Here is a 19,781-nt window from a genome sequence, read left to right as displayed (position 1 = left end):
GTCGTCTGTTCGCTGATGACGTCTCCGATACCATTATGGAAACAAAGCGCTGCATGAGCGGTGGTCTGCCTACTGCGGCAGCTGTGAATCGAGCCCACGCGTCACCCACGCGCCGCCTGTCACGATTCTCCGGCATAGCGAGGCAGTCGCGCCACACTTCGCTCCGTTTGCAACGTGCTGCACGAGACAGATTGTCCACGCCAGCCCATATATCACGGAATGAAAACACGTACAGAGCTGTGCTCAAGTTTTGCATTAGGGAGTATCGTAATAGTAGGTGATTTTTTTACATGGCGAGACGTCTGGAATATCATAGTCATAACCCCCCCCCCCTCCCCCTAAACAAAAAGGATTATTCTCTAAGAAATCAATATTCAGTATTTAAGTGCGAGGCCCATTGCGATATTTTCAGGTGTTCTCCCACGAGTCACTTGGGTACACGGTGTGTTCTCAGCCATGGTCCACGATAAACTCAACGTGCGTTATAAATGGCAGAGACCCTGTTTGACGATTTCTATAAGTGCACAGAGGACCAAGGCGGCATGCGTCCTTGCGGCAATGCCAGATGCGACTGAATTCGTCAGACACGCATTCTTAAATATTACTCTACACTCTGAACTATTTGTTTGTGCTGGTACATCTATGAACAATATCGGCAAAACAATGATAATAATTAGTTAATAAGGCCGTAAGGTATGGAAATATCATGTGCACTTCCAACCTAATAAGCGTGCACGAAATTTGGAAGCGATATTTTTGCATGTGAAGACGTCGCTGGAGCAGTTAGCTTTTTGTGTCCTTCGCCATTCATTGTCTTACGTAACGGAGATATTTTATGGAAAGCCGTTTTATAGAAATCCATCCAGAATGAACGCGCTCGGGAAAAGGAACGTCATCAACGTGGCGATTCTAGCGTGAGGGCTTCCGAAGACCAGGTGAAACGTCAGCCAAGACCCGCAGACCCCGAGTGAACGGTGCGCGATGTTGAGGCCAAACGTCAGCGAGAAGCCGCCGACCCCGAGTTGCGGGAGCTCGATGTTGAGGCCAAACGTCAACGTCATCTCGCCCTCCAGGAACCCGACAACGGTGGTGCACGCCTCGGCAACGCTGGCGCCAACTTCCCCGGTGCGACGGGCAGGTTTCAACGCGAGTTTCTTAACCGGAACTTCGGAGCCAGCTGGAGTGCGTGTGACCGGTTGTGGTTTGAGCACAACGTGGTACTCGTCAGTGCAATTCGTTTCGAGGAACACCGAAGAAACACACGACAAGCTTCGCTTACCCCCATTTCCTCGACAGGTGAAGGGCTATAATTTTTTCTGGTTTTGTTTGCTTCAGAGTAACTGGCACGACGATGTTTATTCCACAGCATTTTGCGTGTTGACAAGTAGAAACAGTGCCAAAAATACCAACCTTTTCTTACTTAATAAGTATGGCGGTATAGGTATTGCATGACATAGCCAATGCTCCATAGGAGCATAAGTGCTGCATAATAGATTCACCAAAATAATGTCTATCAAGACAACACCTCAATCAACCAAGAGAACAGGCTGGTTGGTCTCAAGAAGCAGGATTCTACAATAAATCACATCCGTGCCATCAATCAGATAAATCAGAAATCGGCGTAATACAACCAACTTCTCTGTATGGCTTTTACAGATTACACAAATGCGTGTGATTCAGTAGACATACCATCACTCATATTGGCATTGCGTAATCATGGAGTACAGGAAGCATACGTGAATATCTCAGCAAATATCTATAAAGGCTCCACAGCGACCTCATTTCTGGACAATAAATTCAGAAAAATACCCATCAAGAAAGGTGTTAGGCAAGGAGACACAATATCTCCAATCCGTTTTTCACCGAATGCAACGTACGCGCATTTTACTGAAAATACCACGTGAAGCCTGAACTGCAAACTTCATCTATTCATAAAGGATACCTTCGTTTCACGTGTAGGGGGGTTCATGCCTGAGGATCCACAAAAGCGGACACGTGTCTCTAAACCAGGCTTGACAAAGCTTCTAGCGGGTTGTGTGTAATCCGAAATAATGCCGTGTAATCGCTGGCCTGTCATTTCTCGTTTCTCCGAGAGACGCTGTGGGACCTCGTGCTGATTCCGCTGTTTGTACACGCATCTTCGCAGCCGCAGCCTGGTTTCGGCAGAAGGTGAATCTCCATACTTTTCTAACGGTCCGCGTTTGTCGTTTGTTTAACGTTACGGGTTACTGTTAGCAGTTGGAAGGGAACGTATAGTTTTTGTCACGTTTATTGACTTCCCCTTTTCATGGTGCATTCTATAGTTACTTGAAAGCAATTGTGACACTGATGCGTTCTCGCTAGAACTAAAAAAAATTATCCTGTATCCAATTGACGTCGGTTATTTTGCAGGCACCAAAACAATACCAAACGTAGCGAAATTGTACTCACGCACTTTAATGGAGCGCTCAAACCAGCGCAGGCTCGTTTGGCAAGGCCCGCGTTGTTTGGCAAGCGAAGCGTTAATAACTCGAAATATGTCACCCCGTTGAATCAAGTGTCCTTCTCCTATAGAAGAGATTCTTCCGCGGCCTTCTGTGAATGGGTATTCTAAACGACACAGAACGAAACTGTGCAATACTTATTGCGCATCATCTTGCGCTTCTGCCGCTGGAGAGCAACGACTACTTGACGCCACGCTAAGCAGGGTATCTTTGTACCAGCCCCGAGTTGCAAGAATTAAACTAAGGCAACGGCAACAAGCATCATTAGAAAAGGAACGAAGAAGCCGCGTATCTACAGTTTTTTTCGACCAGGATGCACCACCCTCCACAAAGCAAGATGACGGGGAGCTAAGGCCGACTTTGCAGAAAGGTTTCGTTTTATCGAAAGCAGATTGCTCGCGAACAACTCTTTAATTGTTGACTCGAGCCAATACCAAACGAAACGATGCAAGACTTACTGCGTGTAATATTGCGCCGACTGTGGCGTCATTATGATATATAGCGACAGCGTTATGGAAGATTAAGACAGAAACACGAGCTACACCGGACGTACGCTGGGCATTAGTTCGGTTGACTTCACCAGCGCTCCTTTGCATCAAATCGACGTTCACAGAAAAATTCCAGAGTGCCTCTTATATGTTTTAAATAGCCTACAAGGCGCAATTACGACGCATAATCACTGTCGAGTAAACAATTTATTTACTCGAGGTCTCGATAGAGGGTGCGCTAGTACTCCTTGCAGTGATTTGTGCGATGAATAAATTCTGCTAACTTTCGCACTATGCTTCCTGACCCAGACATTAAGACAGTTTCAAGTCTCTCCCGTTTAATAGTAGCTTCGACTTGAACACGCTACCAAAAAGGTAATCGATTGCAGTTATAATTACTTTAGTAAAATTGATTTATTAGAGTTACCAAAAACTGCCCTACGAAAGTTGATCAGTGATTATTAAAATGGAATCGATTACTTTTACGCTACTTTCCTTTCAACTTTTGTTAACATAGCACAAATAAACTAAATAGACAGAGCTGACCAGCCGTGTTAGTGTAGTGGCTTTGGTATTGTGTTGCTAAGTCCAAGGGCGTGGGATCAAATCCCAACTGCGTAGGACGCATTTCAATGGGGGCGAAATGCAGAAACATTCGTGTACCGAGCACTGCGCGAACGGTAAAGAACCCCAGGTTTACAAAATTTATCCGAAGTCCTCCACCATGGTGTGCCGCATAATCATATGGTGCTCCTGGCACACAAAACCACACCATTTAATTTTATTTTTCTAACAAGCTGGCCTGGTTCTTTCAGTGAGCCCTCTTCGGCAATTCAAACATTATCTTCCCAAAAATTGCATCTTCCCTCGTTTTCTTTTGAACACATCAGGCAGCGACGTTGAAACCTCGCTCCATGTAAGCGCTGAAGAGAAGGGGGTGTTATGACGTTCGAACACCACCCGCATCCTCATGACTGTGATAAATGAGTGCTGCAATGATCTCGTCTGGGTCCCCTATAAAGCACAGCGCTTCGATGTTGCCGAGCCTTATTGAATTATTGGGCCATACCAGGTGCTCCTAGTATGGCCAATGAAATGCTGAAAATGTTGACCTTGCGTCGACGTCCGAAGTCGCCCTCGCAATCTTGACAGGGCAGCGCCGCTCATTTCGTCGGTGAATATCCGGTGGGCCATTAAGGTGACGAAACAAATACGGAACGCCCGCGTTTTCCCCTTGTAACATGCACATCTGCGGGGCTGCTGTGTGGTGTAACCACAGGCATTCTGCTGTAGTTCCCACTGTTACGGGCAGGGGTTTGGGGAACCTTCAACCGCGTCTGCTTGTAGTTTAATACATGATTACGAGTGAGCGGTGTGCTCCAAAGAAAACATACAAAAAAAGTTCAGCGTGCATACACCTGCACGCTAGGGCAAATCAAAAGTCTTCTCCACGTAGCTGCTGGCTGGCTTTCTTATGGCATCTACCATCCGGGCACTTCCCCCCTTTCTTGTCCCCCACTGCAGGACATGGGACAAACCAGACGAAGTAGAGATGGTGGGTGACCGTAGCGGGTTAACGTCCTCAGCGGGGAGGAAGGGTTGCAGGGCGGCACGACAGGTTTCGTCTCTGACCCTCGCGAATGACACGTCTATTCATGTTGATGAGCGAGATCGTTAATCACGCCGATTACCATGAGTTTGCACCTGGTCGAGCATGGTCGCTCAAAGTGAATCAGAATCGACTGCACGCGGTCCGAGCGTCGCCGCTTTAAAGGGACACTAAAGTCAAATAAAAAGTAAAGCTAAAGTAATAGAGCAATGCTCTAGAACGTCTAAGGCGTCAATATAATCGCGAACAGAGCTTTAGTAATCCAGAACTTGAGGTAAATGTAGGACACGATAAGAGACTCCGCAGGGACAATCCGGTACTTACCCGATGACGAAGGCACTCCTCAAAAAAAAAAATTGTCACTAGTACTCCACCACTCGTATTAAAAAAAAAAGGTTTGGTTGCATTATAAGACGGAAGAAAATGCTGCTTGTCTACTTCTATTAGATTCTTAGAAAAAAAAATACCTTTTTGACGTTACACTTGATAACGACGCGGGCGGTCAAAAGGTTTCGTTTTCGCTCGACTCTGCGCCGCGCGCGCTTTTGAGTTTCAGAAGTTTCGTTATCGCGTAGTGCTGCGCTGGTGTTACTGGTTCGCTAAACTCGCACTTGAATTTGCTAGCAGCTTGAGAGTTGCGACGGCACGTCCAGATGGTGACCAGCTTCGACGCCCGACGTCGCATTGCTGGGGTCCTCGCTGCTTTCGCGCTCGGAAGAGCCGGTGTCGAGGCCGCCGTCGTAGTACGCAACGACGCCGGCAGCGCGAGCCCTCAGCAGCATGCCACGCTCATCGAAGGTTCAATCGCTAAAATCGAGCCCAGCATCGCGGGCCAATGTGTCGTTGTCAGGGTCGTCAACTAGTTCGTCCATTGCGACGAGCGTCGATGATCACCGTGTTGACAATTCGGCGCGCGCTTTACCTTTCTCTATGGTGGCTAGCCACCATACGTCTGTTTTCGCACTGCCGTCGGCTCTGTCTTGGCTCTGTTTCTGGCCGCGCGTTTGCGCTTTCCGCAAAAAAAAAAAAAAAAAAAAAAAGCCGTAGCGCCATCTGCGGGCGCCGTTTTGCTCGCCGGCGGCACAACGTCACTATATGGTTATGACGTCACCACTCCTCGCTCGGCCGGGCGATTTTTATTCTTTATTCAGAGATACCCCGCTTTGCACAAAGGCGTGTAAGCAGGGGGGTTACAACTTGGAAAAAACCAAATCTTCATTAACACAGCACACTTGGTCACGAGACAATTGATTCCACTCTCTTACTGTTCGAGCAAAAAAGGAATTAGCGTAGAGGTTCGTTCTAGTCCGGTATTCTCGAATTTTAAGGTCATGATCAGTTCTTTTAGATATATAATGCGGTGGTTTAAGATAAATATCTCTGTTAATTCGGGTCTTGTTATTATATATTTGGAATAATAATTTCACACGCAGTTTTCTTCGGCGAGAGGAGAGCGCTTCCCATTCTAGCTCGCTTTTTATTTGAATGCAACTTTCCCCTCGCCTGTGCCGCCCCAGAACGAACCTTGCCGCTCTATTCTGTAATCTCTCGATTTTGTCAATCAAGTTTTTCTGGCGAGGGTCCCAAACACAACATGCACACTCCAAGATAGTACGAACGAAATAAATATAAGCAGTGTTTTTCAGTATAAATGGTGAGGATTTGAGATTAGGTTGAATAAAGTTTAGCACTCTGGCAGCTTTTGTAACTACATTATTCACATGCGAATTCCAGGAACAATCACTCGAAATCATCACACCCAAATATTTATACATAAATTGCTGGTTGATAATATCACTATTAAAAATAACAGGTTTCAATTTTTTTCTTTTTTTTTCGTGAAAGACACATGAACACATTTTTTCGCATTTAGTTGCATTTTCCACTTCTCACACCATGATACAATTTTGGTAAGGTCAGTCTGCAAATCAATAGAGTCTCGTTTACTTGCTATTTTTCTGTACATGACGCAGTCGTCGGCAAACAAACGCAAACGTGAAGGTATCCCGGCAGGAATATCAATAATATAAACTAAAATAAAAGTGGCCCTAAAACAGAACCCTGAGGAACACGTGATGTGACCTCGACCCAAGGAGAAGCAGTATCGTTCAGTACAACACCTTGTCGACGCTGTGACAAGTAATTGGCGATCCAGCTACAAACTTCCTGATCAACATTTGCCTTATGAAGTTTGTGAAGGAGCAATGGGGCTGCCAAACCGTGTCGAACGCCTTTCTAAAGTCTAAAAAAACGCAGTCTATTTGCCCATTATCATCCACCTCAACACTAAGTCATGATAGAACTCAATCGTGTTGTGCAGGACAGTCCCTTGCGAAAACCATGTTGATTATCAATTAGTAATCTGTGTTGTAGTAAATGTTTCATTATATCTTTGTACAAAATGTGCTCTAATATTTTACAGCAGATGGATGTTAAAGAAATGGGCCTATAATTGTTTACATCTTTTTTTGAACCACCCTTATGAACAGGGACCACATGTGCCATTTTCCAGTCCTCAGGCAACACTCCAGTAGAAAGAGATTTACTATACATAAGATAAAGGTACGATGCGATTGGCCAGGCATAGCGCTTCAATATGCGGGGAGAAATACCATCTGGACCAGGGGCCTTGGTTTCATCTATACTTTTTAACAATGATTCGATACCATTCACACTGAGTTCTACAGATGGCATTACTGACTCAGTCCTATCATGTAACTTTTCGAAGCTTGTTCTGGGTAAAAGTACAGAATGAAAAAAATTATTAAAACAAGATGCCTTAGCTTTATCATTGGATAAGACCTGATTATTGTGAACAATCTCGTTTACTGCGGTTGAGTCAGATCCGCATTCTTTCACGTATTTCCAAAAAAAAAGCTTTGGTTTCGTTTTCAAACTGGCACTGAGTCGATTGAGGTACCGATCCTTCGCACTACGTACTTTAGTTTCATATTCATTAGTTACCTCGACTAATCTGTTGAACTGATAACTACTTTGTGTTCTTTTAAATGTATTATTTACTCGTCTTCTTTTCCTTATTAATCTCAAAATCTTAGGCGTCACCCATGGCTCCTTGCACTTTTTCAGCTTAACTGAATCAATACTCGGCACATACTTGTCCGTCAGTTCTATCACTTTTGTTTTAAAAAGAGACCACAGTTGAAAAACATCAGCATTCTCGCCAAGACAGTCGAAAACAGGCAAATGCGAGAAAAATTCCTGAGAAATGGCAGAATGATCACCCTTATCAAAAAAATATACCTTCCTCGATTGGGTTGGCTTGGGTCGTTTAATCGCATATTTAATGTTAGCCACGACAGCAAGATGGTCACTGAATTACAAAGCAACAGGTCTAATATTTTATTATTGCGTGTAGGTGCACTCACGTATTAAGTGAAGCTGAATGAGTCAACAATGTTTTTCATTTCTAAATTTGCACGACAGGCAGTCATAGTAATACGGGTTTCGTTAGACCAGTTGAAGTCAGGCAAGTTAAAATCGCCGGCAAGTATTATCTGATCTCATATATATGAGAGACAATCTCGTACAGTCGCTGCAACGTAGCCGCATCAGAATTTGGCGGGCGATAGAACGCTCCAGCAATAAATGAGGTATTATCATCGAGGGTAACCTTGCTCCAGACTGATTCTACGTCATCATGTCCGATATCAAACAAAGATGACCTTAAAGAAGAACGAACTAACAAAAACACCACTCCACCTGTGCGTACCCTATTATTTCGATAAGCGGTAAAGTGGTTTGGAAACACCTAATTATCACTGATGGACGGGATCAGCCACGATTCCGTCACAAACACAATGTCAGCCTTCATAGATTCGATGAGGCCCGCGAATTCATCCACTTTGTTCACAATGCTTCTACAGTTTCTAATGAGTTATCTAATATGGAATTTAGACAGCTAAGTGCTCGCAGCTTTAATGAAAAAATAGTTATCCGGGACTAGCATGAAAAAAGAAACAACGAAAGCGCTACATGAACATCTACGAACTGTGTTCGAAAAGAAACCAAACTTTTCAAATAGCACGCCAACCGGCAGAGAGAGCACGCTGCGGCTACTGAACCCAAGTAGCAGCGGATTTAGAGAACAAGCTGCCGTTTGCCGTGTCTCGCTCAGACCAATAGTTCGTAAACTACAGCCGCTGAAGTGAGAACGCGCTCAAGCTGTTTGTCGGATTAGTGCCAAGGTAACAATAAAAGAGGTTGAAGAACAGCGTGTGTGTTTGAAATTTTGCTACAAGCTTGGCAGAACTCTCACAGAAGCATTTCAATTGCTTAACCAATCATACGGGGAAAACAATATGAGTCGCAAGCGGAGCTATCGGTGGTTTGAGCATGTTCAGCAACGCAGAATGTCTGTTGCTGACAATACCAAGCCTGGACGACCTTCCACATCAACAAATGATGACCATGTCAAGTAAGTGCGTGCTGTGATTCGTGGAAATCGTCGTTTACAGGTTGAGAACTAGCTGATGAAGTGGGAATCAGCGTAGGATCATGGGCATCCTATTGTGAGTGACCAACTTGAGATGTGTCATGTCAGTGCAAAATTCGTGCCGCGTTTGTTGACTGACGATCAGAAACAGACCCTTGTTGAAATCAGCCAGGAACTCCTTGCCACAGGCAATGACAAGGAAAACTTCCTTAACAACATCACAACAGCCAATGAGACGTGGCTTTATGGCTGTGATATTGAAACGAAGGTGCAGTCGTCGCAGTGGTGGGCGAATGGTCTCGTCCAAAAAAGCACGCATGATTCGGTGAAAGATCAAGGTAATGGGGGTGTTTTCTGACTGCAAAGGCATTGTCCATCAGAAATTTGTACCACGTGGTCAGATGGCAAACAAGGAATTCTACCAAGGAATTCTTGCGCGTTTGTTGGATGCTGTGCGCAGTAAGAAGCCTGAATTGTGGGAAACCCAGATTTAATTGTTGCAACATGACAATGCGGCAGCTCATGCGTCGCTCCTTGTCTGCAGTTATCTAGGAAAACATCAGGCTCTCGTTGTACCTCATCCACCGTACTTTGCAGGCCTAGCCCCAGCAGACTTTTTCCGGTTTCGCGCAATTAAAGCCACGTTGAAAGGACGTCGTTTTGAAGCCATAAAAGAAATTTCAAGACAAAACGACACCAGACCCACGCGCCTTCCCAGAAAAAGCGTTCCAGGTGGCTTTCCAAAAATTGAAGAAATGATGGGGACAATGTATTTCTAGAAGAGGGGACTCCTTTGAGGGGGACGGTGCTTAAAATGTTGTTCAATAAGCAATAAATACTGTTACGTAAACGACACAAGGGGGGACTATTTACACTTTTTTTACACTACGTGAGAGACACAGTAGCCAAGACGGTGGACAGCCGCCAGCACCGACAGAACCGCCTTCTTTGTCGTCTACCCGAGGCAGAATGTCACTCTCGTAGCATTAACCCTGGCGGTAGAAGCGCCGTCTCGGCGCACTTCAAACATTGTCGTTAGAAGGAGGGTGGTATGCTTTCAGTCTGCTGACGTGAACTATGTCACTCTGAGCGATCGCAGGCGGCAAAGTCGGACATGCGGGAACAATCTCGTAGGTGACGTCCATTACCTGGCGGACGATTCTGTAAGGATCTGTGTACCGAGATAACAACTTCTCGGACAAGCCAACACGACGGAATGGACACCACAGGAGAACTAAGGCAACGGGTGAGAAGCGAACATTGTGATGGCGGATGTCAAAGAGGCGCTTCTGGGTCGCTTGCGAAGCCGACTGCCTAGAGCGGGTGATCTGACGCGCGTGATCAGCACGATTGAAGGCATCACGTGCATATTCGCTGGGCGGCGCGGCAGCCGCCGGAAGTACGGTGTCCACTGGTAACGTTGGTTCACGACCAAAAAGTATATAAAAGGGTGAATAACCGGCAATATCGTGACGCGATGAATTGTAGGCGAAGGTGACGTAAGTCAGCGCCAAGTCCCAGTCACGGTGGTCAGATGAAACATACATTGAGAGCATGTCCGTGAGGGTGCAATTTAGGCGCTCGGTGAGGCCATTTGTTTGGGGGTGGTAGGCGCTGGTCAACTTGTGCTGCGTTGAGGAGGAGTGCAAAAGATTGTCGGTTACTCGGGATAAAAATGCGCGGCCTCCATCCGTGAGCAATTGGCTAGGGGCGCCATGGTACAGAATAACATCGTGGAGGAAAAAATCGGCAACGTCAGTAGCAATGCGGGTGGGGAGCGCTCGAGTGATTGCATACCTGGTCGCATAATCGATAGCAACGGTGACCCACTTGTTGCCGGATATTGACTCAGGAAAAGGACCGAGAAGGTCTAAACCAACACGGATGAATGGTACGGCCGGGATTGAGAGCGGTTGAAGCAGTCCAGCAGGGGGTGCGGCAGGACGTTTCCGATGCGGGAATTTATAGCAGGAGGTCATGTAACGCCGAACAGACCGGGCGAGACCGCGCAAAAGAAGCGGCGCCGGACGCGGTTGTACGTACGTGTGGGATACGCCAAGGTGACCAGCAGTTGGTTCGTCATGAAGCTCATGCAGGACCGTTGACTGCAGTTGTTTAGGCACAACGAGAAGCAGCTCAAAGCCATCGGACTGGACGTTACGACGGTAAAGTGTGCCATTCACGAGGACGAACATGCGCAGTGAGGCGTCGTTAGGTGCGGATTTCAGCCGGTCAATGAGCGATCGCCAAGAGGCATCACGACGTTGTTTGTCACCAATCTGGAGAAACTTAGCCATGGACATAACGCAGGGGCTAAGTTCGATTTCTGATCCCTTTGGTTGGTCAACAGGGTAGCGGGACAAGCAGTTCGCGTCCAGATGGCGGCGGCTAGACTTGTAGGCAACTGAGTAAGAACACACTTGGTCGTCCAGTACGATCCTTCAGTCAGGAAAGCCAACAGAGAGCGTGATGATCAGTGACAACACGGAAAGGGAGGCCATACAAGTAAGAATGGAATTTCGCAACCACCCAGACAAGGGCAAGACATTCCCGTTCCATAATCGAGTAACTGCGTTCAGAATTCGAAAGGAGACGACTTTCGTATATAATAGCACGATCAATGCCTCATTGGTTTTGGGCTAAAACTGCACCGATGCCGTGACCACTACCGTCTGTGCGTACTTCTGTGGGAGCAGCAGGGTCAAAATGGGCAAGAATCGTTGGAGTCGTTAGGGCGGCGATAAGCTCAGAGAAGGCGTCAGCTTGTAGAGGGCACTAACAAAACGGGACGTCTTGCTTGAGAAGATCAGTGAGTGGACGTGCGAGCGCCGCAAAGTAGGAACACAGCCCCACGAAACCATGAACGTCATAGACAGACCATGGAACGGGGAAGTTCGTGACAGCGCGTACCTTGGCTGGGTCTGGTCGGACACCGGAAGCGTCAACGAGTGTCAAGGATTGACAATAATCCAAGCCCGGATGATTGGCAAGTCTGAAACCGCAGTTTTATGGACCGAGAGTCCACGCTTCGTCTACTATTACAGTGGCGAAATGTCATGTGTGCCTTATCGCCTCAGCCGACACTACTGTAAACTGTGCAAAAGCCAGGGACATAGAATGGACGTTTGCCTAACGCCCACGGCAAAGGCGTGCAGCAACTACAGGCTAAGGGACCCTCCTGAGGCCCACACGTCTGAACCAGAGTGTGCCCTGTGCGGGGAGGCTCATCCCACGGTGGCATCGGAATGCACCAAGAAACTGAAATGGGTCCCCCAAAGGGGCAGACCCCAACTGTCGCATTGTCGAAGCCGACCACAAACCAACGGGATCCTGAAGAGACGCAGGTTCAGCACGGACCACGAGGACTGTGCATCGCCAGACGGGGCCCGTCCCAGGTCCAGCTCCCGAGACCGCTACAACTCAAGGGACAGTGACCAAGAGAAGGGCCAAGCATAACAAGAAGGAGCATAACAAGGAAGCCAAAGACAAGGTGAGCTGGGCAGCAATCGCCTCCCAAACTCCACACCAAACAACAACGCAACTCATGCGCCCAAAACGCGAACTAGATCTAATGCGAGTGCGAATAGGAGACCTAGAAAGAGAAAATAGCCAATTGAAAAAAGCAACAAACGCAGCAACCTACAACAAGGACCTAAACCAGCCCAGACATGACAGAAGGGCAAAAACTACTGAACTTAGAAGGCGACACCGTAATTACCCTGCCGATATTGAAAGATGCAATAAAAGAAGTTACACCCACAATCATAGAGCAGGTAATGATAAAGGTAGATGGAACACTAGACGTTCTGGAAAAGAAAATCCAGGCACAAGAAATAGAATTCACGAAAGCGTTGCGAAAGCATGCCACAGGCAGTAAAATAAGAGAAAAAGCAGAGAAAGTTTACAATAGGCCAGGACTGTCGGCCATGACCCAGTCAACAAACAATGCTTAAACATCAAGAGCATGTTTCAGAAGAGTGCGAAATATGGCAGTGGAACAGCCACGGGTACCGGTGTAAAATTGGACAACTGTCACAGCTGGTGATGGCACAACAAAGGTTGCCAGCTGTCATAGCCCCAAACCTAAGATTACGGGGATAGGAAACCTTCTGTACCGAAGATGAAAGCTGGAAGGTCGCGACATTGGTGGACAAGAAAGTTAATTTTTCACAAGCCCATAGAAGGAATGGACATTCCGCATATATAAACTGAAATCACATATAAAGGCGCCAGAGGAAAGAGTGCCTTCATAATAAATATCTACAGCTCCCCGAGTCATAAAAGAGCAACGTTCGACAAATTATTTCAAGAGACAGAAAAAAATGGCCAAGAGACAAAAAATGGCAAAAATTCACCAACTAGTGATAGTTGGGGATTTGCCAGGCACTAGTTCCCCAGGTACTCATGATGGGGGTATCCAACCCAGGATAATAAAGGCAAGAATATCCCAGGACAAATAGAAGCACTCGGCATGGCACTTCTAACAGGCCGTGCAATCCCAACAAGAACAGGAAATAGCATCTCCTCGGACACAAGTCTGGACCTAACCATAACAATATATATATATATATATATGGCTCCAATCCACGCTGTGATGGTGGTTCGACAGCAAAGCTGCAAACAATATCCACAACAATTACCCATTGTGACGTCACTTAAGCTCACACACGTGGCTCTACAAAGAGTGAAACCAGAGACAAGTGAAATATACTTAACCATACCCTTTATTACTTCACAACGACATTATCTTCACGCTGTTGAGCACGAGGTCGCGGGATCGAATCCCGGCCACGGCGGCCGCATTTCGATGGGGGCGAATTGCAGAAAACACCCGTGTACCTAGATTTAGGTGCACGTTAAAGAACATCAGGTGGTCCAAATTAATCCGGAGCCCCTCCACTACGCCGTGGCCTCGTGCGTCTGCTATGACGGGCCTACAAAGGCGCTGCTGTGTTTTTTGAAGTGCACAATCCTGTATGACCGCCTGTGACGAAACTCAGCGATGAACGCTTCACAGTGTAAATGTACAAGGTGTGATCTTCTCTCTTCCTTCTCCTCTTTCAATCCATTCTCCCCCTTTCCCATTGCAGGGTAGCCTACCGGGCTCAGCCTGGTTAACCTCCCAGCCTTTCCCTTATGACTTCTCTCTCTCTCTCTCTTGGCACGTAAAACCTCATATTTGTTCACGCTGTTCTTCTGGCGTCTTTACTTTCCATGGTCTACCTATTATAGCCTAGAATGAACTAAATGAGTTGCTAGACCGTGACGACGTGACTACGTGATTTTTATGTTGTTGGGTACTTTTCTACTCAGAGTAGCTTACGCAACCGTAATCTTTAAGGGAAAACAAACGCGGGAGAAGGAACGTGCTTCAAATTATTCGCACACGTAATTAGCATACATTATACGGTTTGCAATTCACACGAGGATTTTGAATGACCTCAACCCCTTCCGAAGCAGCTGCAAACCTAATCTTTACCGGAACGCGTTGGAGCGTGTTTCAATTGTTCACACGCGCCTTATCATCCATCATGTGGTTTTGATGCTTGTTTTGTGGTTTTCTTTTGAAAACGAGTGCTGAGTTGTATGCTATATGCCTGATTTTAAAGGGGATCGGGGTAGCTTGCACTAGTGGCGCAAGGCTAAAGACACAGTGGAGCTGATCGGTTCCTAGCTAGTCATGGCTATACGAAGGGATGTTAAGTTATACGAAGTGTATAAGCATTTCCGCGTGGACCATGGCATCGGGGAACGGATCGCGAAGCACTGGCAGTCCGAAGACACGTAGGGTAAGTGGGGCGAAAGCTATGCACAGTGTACGGGCATCGCACAGCAGACGAAACGCTGGGATAACGTCACGGCGCATGCCCAGTAGCGCGCAGCTGGTGGGTGCTTGGACGAGCCACCGCCAGCACGGACACGGACACCACAAGCGTTCGGCGCTAATGCGGGAAAACGGAGAAGCGCGGTTGGCGTGGGCAGCACCTCTGCGCGTTGCCTCGTTGGTGCTGCTAAAATTTCTTTCTCTCACTCTTTCTGTCGCTTTCATTTTCTCTTTCTCTCTCCCGAGTGTAGCGCGCGACGCTCCAGCGAGGTGGTTGCTGGTTGCCATGGCTACGGCGCTGGCTGGGATCTTTAGCGTGGCGTTTTTTACTTACGACAACGACACCAAAATTTCCTTGGCTGGTAGAGGTACACAGCTTCGCTGTGAAATTGTCGAAATGCGGAGTGATGCAACACCCTCGAAACTCTAAGAAGTGACCATTACATTATAAACACCACAATTCGCACGGGCCTAATCCGCAAACAAATAGGTACCGCTAAAATAACAGACTGGCGGGCATATAGAGAATCGCTTGAAGAACAAACCACTGAGGTAACTGATTTAGATAAGTGGTGCGAAGTCATACGAAATCTCAAGCAGAAACATGCCAAAGCCGTCACCTGGACGGAAAAAAAGAAACACCTGAAGTAGACCCTCACCTACTGCACCTGTGCGATGCAAGAAGAAGCCTGCCCAAATGATGGAAGCGACCCAAACGCAACAGGAAGCTCAAAATGAAAATCAAAGAAAAAATCAGGCAAGCTTGCACTCGGTGGCACAAAGCTTAGGCACAGCGAAGCTTACTGGCTGCTACTGCTAGGTATGAACTTGGTTGCTGCTAGGTCTTATCTTGGTTTAACTCAACTACGCATGTAGGGAGGTATTCTCGAGCGATCATTTTTGGAGGTACCTTCCCTTTCGCGACATTTCGCGTGACTAGCGCTGGACGCGTGGGCGCCTACGAGCGACAGCGTTCCTGGCATGCCACAAACGCAGGCAGGTTAACCAAGGTTGGCACAGTGCCAAGAACGCTGCTGATTGCCGAGGCCGAACGCGTTGGAGGCTGGCCGCTCGGTATCAATCGGCCAGCTTCGCTGCGTCTTGAGCTTTGCGCAGCCTATAGTGCAAGCTTTCGCCTTTTTGACGCGATAGCGTTTAGGGTGCCGTGTCGCAGAAAATCCGGCGTCGGCAACCGGCGTGCGATCACGGGTGGCGGAGAAAATCATCCAACCACATCGACCGCGCAGGCCCTTCACGTGGTGCAAGGTTTTGGTGAACAAAAATTGAATTTCTCACAGTGAAATCGGTCAGAAAAATGCTTAAGTACGACTTTATCATTCGGTGTACGATTGTAATTTGAATGTACGAAAAAACCTAATTCTGCTACGAGGAAACTCAAACATTTCTACGAGACCTGCGCGCGTTAGGGCAATAGCAAACAATTAATAACATAATAAAAAAGGTTCGCCTTCACATTTTAGTATAAGACAACTTATATTGCCCCTGCAATAACGTCTTTCCAGCAATGCATTGCAGTTTAAAAGTGAAGCCGACTTTAAGGGGATTGGTGTAAGCTTGGTCATTGTAAGCTGGCTTTCCCACGTTCAGTGTTGCAGTGAATGTAGTCTACTTGCCGTATGCGAACGATGCGATGCGAACGGGTCTCCATAACGCTATCGCGTTCTGCTCTTGAAGGCGAAGTTTAAGCGTCGTCGAAGTTTTTTTTTTTTTTTTCTCCTGGCTCAGAGAGAGAGAGAGACTGTGGTTGCATGTGAAGAGGAAGAGGCACTATTTTCGCTTCCTCTTCACAACCACAATCTCTCTCTCTGAGCCAGTAGAAAAAAAAAGAAAAATTGGAGGACGCTTAAGCTTCGCCTTTAAGAGCAGTCCTGGCTCAGCACGCCGCGGAAAGAAGAGAGGCAGGAGTCGGGAAGGCAGGAAGCTGGCGAGGAGGAGACCGCGTGCGCATGCACGCGGTCTTTTCCTCCTCCTCCGGGTTGCCATGGCGACCACGGGTACGCAACACAAATTACGGCTGGATTAAACAGCTTCGATGTTAAAAAAGGCGAAAGCTTGCACTAGGCCCCCAAAGCTCAAGACACAGCGAAGCTGGCCGATTGATTGCGACTCTTGGTTGTGACTACGTTGAACTTAGCTAGGTCGAGGTTTAAACTTGATTGTAGCTTGGCCTATACTCGTGTAGATCATCTGTGCTAGTACTAGAAAGGCTGCGGTAGTACTGGAAAGGTGCGCTGCGCCATCACGCCACCGCCGTGCTTACGCCGCTGCCACAGCTGGTATGACGTCATGATCCACCGCACCGTCGCGCTACCGCCGCGCACCTTTCCAGTACTAGCACAGATGACGTACACGAGTATAGGCCTAGTTACAACCAAGTTTAAACCTCGACATAGCCAAATTCAACCTAGTACAACCAAGAGACACAATCAATCGGCCAGCTTTCGCTGTGTCTGTATGTCAGGGGCACACCGACACTCTACCACATCACATAGGAATGCACGGCTCACACATAACAGCAAGAAGAGAACACGAGAGAGAGGTGAGAGGCATTGCTATCCAGCTCTGCCCTTGGGGACCAGCTCAGGCTGGTCCGGAGGGCAGAAAAGATGGCGTGGGTCAGCAGTGCCTCGGAATAGAGATCTGACCCCGCGGCGTTGCCCCGTTTTAGGACCAACGAAGTCTCTTGTGCAAATAAAGTTTAGTTCTTCTTCTTCTGCAACTCCGCTGAAGAGGAAAAGTAAAATCAAATTTCGTACACCATATTCTTCCAAAGCTTGACTACTTAAGCAGAAACTTAGATAAGTTCACTTTGTCAATCGAGAAAGCACTGCAGCGTATACCAGCCACGCAATGACAAAAGTTGATCTTGATATACGGGGCGATAATTTTTCTTTCGGCATTTTTTAAAAAATCGCCTTTTGCAGATCACATAATTAAAATATTTGGGTTGGAATATTCAGACAGGGGGCATTATTTGCACGAATGACAACATTTTGGAGATATGAGCCACCAAACTCGGCATAAAAATGCACTGTTCTACATCCTGTTTAAAAAAACGTTTTTATGTATTGATGCACAAAAGTAACTGGAATGCCCATGTAATTCAGCCCACATATTAAGAAATACTCTCTAGAAACTGGTGTAATCTTGCAAACTCATTTCAAGTGGATACGTCTTGCATACTCTCTGGCTACAATGAGTAAATTGCAACATGTGCCGTAAATGCTTTAAATAATTAAGAAGGTAATTAGTACATTGTTGTTGATTAGTTGACTATGAGTTTCGATTTCTACTGCAAGTAATGTCTGCCTCTAGATATTAATCGTCTCAAGGACAAGAATTTATTTATTTAGTTATTTATAGCATAAATAAATTATGCTATCTGCAACGCGCGATTAAAAATTCCGGTGACCTAAAAATGAGCACCTCGTATATTTGATTTTAAGCCCTTTAGTGAATAATCACCTGATCACTGCGTTCGAGGTAACTAATGTAAGGGGGCTCGACCGCTTGCAGACTGCAGGTGTATAGCCGTGTCAAAGACACCCCTAATCCAGAAGTTGGGGCAAGCAGATGCGCCAATTTAGCGAGTCATGCTGTCATTACCCCTCCTGTCGCAAGGAAGGAGTGGATTTGTGACTGTGTTAGAGTTCCGCTTACCGATACACTTTAATTATCATGGGTTGGTATTGAGACTATCCCGGGGCCCTAGATTACTACTTTCTCGTAGCAGCTTCAGCGGATTTCTGAGGAAGCAAAGGCAATCAAGCCGGAACGCTTAACCTCTATTAAATCGAAGTTAGAATTGCTGGAAGCTCTCGATGACAACATGATGGGCTGTATGAAGCAGGTGACTAATTTGCAAAAAGTTGTACAAGCACTTGAGCCTAAAGTTGACGATCTGGAAAACCATACCAGAAGCTCTAACTTGATCAATTATGGAATTCCGCAAAATCCAAATGAAAACAGTGAGTGTTGGAAACACAATTAACGAAAAAGTTGTTAAAAGGGTCTTGAAAGCAGCGTCTACACATAAAAAGAATTCACAGGCTCGCAAAGCAAGCAAACAAGAAATCTCGACCAGTAGTCATGAAGCTCGTTTGCGCTTGAGAAAAAAACAAGAACAGTAAAAAATTGCCCCAGGTTGAATAGGACCAACTATTCGATCAGTAAATACTGTTCAGCAAAAATACGAGTCATACAGATAAAGCTGTCGAAATACTGTATAACGAAAAAGGAAGCTGGTGACAAAGTACCCTTAAAGTACAACAAGTTGAACGTTAATGTCGAAGTCCATTCTCTGGATGACCGAAAAGATGGCGTGGTTCCCTTGAAAAGCAACCCCCTCCCCCCCCCCCCCAAAAAAAAAAGAGAAGCGAAGCGAATCAATGCTGCTGCGTACGCGACCAACATTGGACCATCCGAAATAAGCTCCGTAATTGTAAGTTCGCGCAGTATCATGAATAAACGAGGTGCTCTCGAATCCATATTAATTAGTATACAACCCAATTTTGTTGGAGTTACGGAAACATGGCTAACTGTTGATATTCTAGATGGTGAACGAGTCACGCCAAATTATTCAATGATACTGAAAAATAGACCGACACGTGGTGTAGGCGTTGAATGACTGATCAAAGAAAACATCTGCTTCGTGGCACTACCTGCATAACATGGTGGACGAACTGATCGAGGGCCACCTCTCTAGCCAGAAGTATCGCCTAATTGAAACGAAGGCTGGCAAAAGAGTCTTGAAGACGATCGGCTGGGAAGAGACGAGGCAGATGGAGCGAGAAGAACTATCAGGCGACTGGTTAGAAGCCATTTAGGTGGCACCATTCCCCAAGAACATGAGCCCAGCACACCAAAGCGGCAGACGGGAGGCCAGAGCAAAGGCTTACAACAG

The sequence above is a fragment of the Dermacentor silvarum genome, chromosome 6 (assembly GCF_013339745.2).
Source record: "Dermacentor silvarum isolate Dsil-2018 chromosome 6, BIME_Dsil_1.4, whole genome shotgun sequence".
Taxonomy (NCBI): domain Eukaryota; kingdom Metazoa; phylum Arthropoda; class Arachnida; order Ixodida; family Ixodidae; genus Dermacentor; species Dermacentor silvarum.
This window is presented reverse-complemented; position numbering follows the sequence as displayed.